Raw genomic sequence first — 2,058 nt, 5'->3', positions numbered from 1 at the left:
TACCTTACAAATTGGATTAGTCCAGAACATGCACATTGATAGATAAATCCCCCTCGGGCTAACAATGACAGTAGAGATACAAGGAGTATTAGGGGAGGGTAGAGGAGAAAGAGGGAATCAATCACAAGGATCAACCTATAATCCCCTCTCAGGGGGACGAACAACAGAAAAGTGGGTGAAGGGCAATGGAGGACGATGTAAGATATGAAAATACTAATCTATAACTTATCAAGGGTTCATGAGGGAGGGAGGGTGGGGGAGGGAGGGGGAAGAAATGGGGAGATGATATCAGGGGCTTAAGTGGGAAGAGAATGCTTTGAAAATGATGATGGCAGCATATGTGCAAATGTGCTTGACACACTGCATGAAGGTATGGATTGTGATAAGAGATGTAAGAGCCCCCGACAAAAGTATTTTAATAATAAGAAAATTATCTGACATACATCTCTTAATTCACTGCTTTAAAGAATAAATAGAGTCCAAATAGCAAGCAAGTCCACCCTTGCAGCCTTAGGCTGGTGGCTGGATGGCATTCAAAATCAGTACAACACCCACATTTCTGTTATTTGTCCCCTTCGGGAGGGGGGCTATATATCCAATCTTGTGATGGGTCCCCCCTTCCTCCCCCTTCCCCCTCCCAGACCACCCCCTTACCCTCACGATATTGCTACTCCCACCCTTTTTTGTTTAATCATTTTATTGGGGGCTCGTATAACTCATGCATCCCATTCATTGTGTCAAGCACTTTTTCAAAACATTTTCTTTCCACTGGACAGTGTAAGATACAAAATAATAATAACAATATATAATTGATCAAGGATACACGAGGAGGAAGTGTGTGTGGCGGGGGTGAGGGGTGGGGTGAAGGGAGAGGAGCTTATACCAAGGACTCAAGTAGAAAATGTTTTGGAAATGATGATGACAACATATGTACAAATATGCTTGATACAACTGACATATGGAATGTTGTAAGAGCACCCAATAAAATGATTAAAAACAACAACAAAAAATGGTACAACAATGCCACAGGGTTCAATAAACTCATGTTAATGGGAGATGACGCAATACACAGGAACGAAGATGTCAAAGAAGCCATAAGAAGGCTTCCTGAAAACCTTTGTCATGACCAGATGTTTTGCATAAAGAGAGCATTCGCCAGGAGGCATCCGATCTTGCCTGTAGAGCAGTGGGAAAAATCCGCTTCTTAAACCTAAGTGTGCTTTCTAGATAAGGTTGCTAGTTCAAGGACTCGCCTCCACTTGAGCATGCGTTATCTACTTCTTCCAAAGGAATCAGCTTAATCTAGACAAGGGAGCGATGATGTGTTTATCAAGAAGGAAGCATGGCTCCAAATAAGTAGGAGATTCATCAGCAGAAGGGAACCTTAGATTGAAGGAGAACCAGGCATTTGTCCTGAAGCCTGTGAGAAAAATTCACTGATTTGGCACTCTTTGTTCTGCAAGAGGAAGCCAAGATGGCCTGCTATTCCCTAAAAAACCCTTCTACAGTTTTGACTTAACTGAGCTGATTGCAAAGTGCCTTGTGTGTGCTCCCTAGAGTAGCCTCTCTGCTTTTTCTGGGTCCCTGATGATGTGAATTGATTCAAAGCGTAACGCTGCCTTTCAACTTACTATCTATTAAATGAAGTGTTGCCTTTCAGTGGAGAAGAAAAGCAGTGATTGAATCACACTGTTCTGTGTTTGAACAGCCATGGCAAGATGATTTTCTAGTAATCAAGAACAAGGAAGAACATCTTTTTCTGGTGTCTGAAGATCTAAAAGCAACAGTCTAATTTATAAAATACAGATGGATTTCATATGCTTTTTTTTTTCTTTCTTTAATGGGTCTCCAATTTCAGCACCCATAAGGGAAAAAAGTTTACTTTTTAAAAAACCAGGTGGCATCTGGTATGCTCAGAGAAGGACGCAGTCCTACCACCTCATCAGCCACAACTTTTATGACTCCCATATGTGGGTGAAAAACTGCAAGATGCACCCCTATCATATCATTGATGAAATTGGACTACTTACTTATTTACACACTCTCCACCATTTCTCT

At 41.5% G+C, this 2,058-nt stretch overlaps 1 protein-coding gene across 8 annotated transcripts in view; it reads right to left on the bottom strand.

Moving 5' to 3' along the window:
* The window catches only part of COL25A1 (collagen type XXV alpha 1 chain), a 580,731-nt gene that overhangs the window by 166,437 nt on the left and 412,236 nt on the right, over nucleotides 1-2,058 (bottom strand). The window lies entirely within an intron of this gene.

Source organism: Echinops telfairi, unplaced genomic scaffold (assembly GCF_000313985.2).
Source record: "Echinops telfairi isolate 266 unplaced genomic scaffold, ASM31398v2 ScPeMD7_7468;HRSCAF=8506_0, whole genome shotgun sequence".
Classification (NCBI taxonomy): domain Eukaryota; kingdom Metazoa; phylum Chordata; class Mammalia; order Afrosoricida; family Tenrecidae; genus Echinops; species Echinops telfairi.
This window is presented reverse-complemented; position numbering and strand designations above follow the sequence as displayed.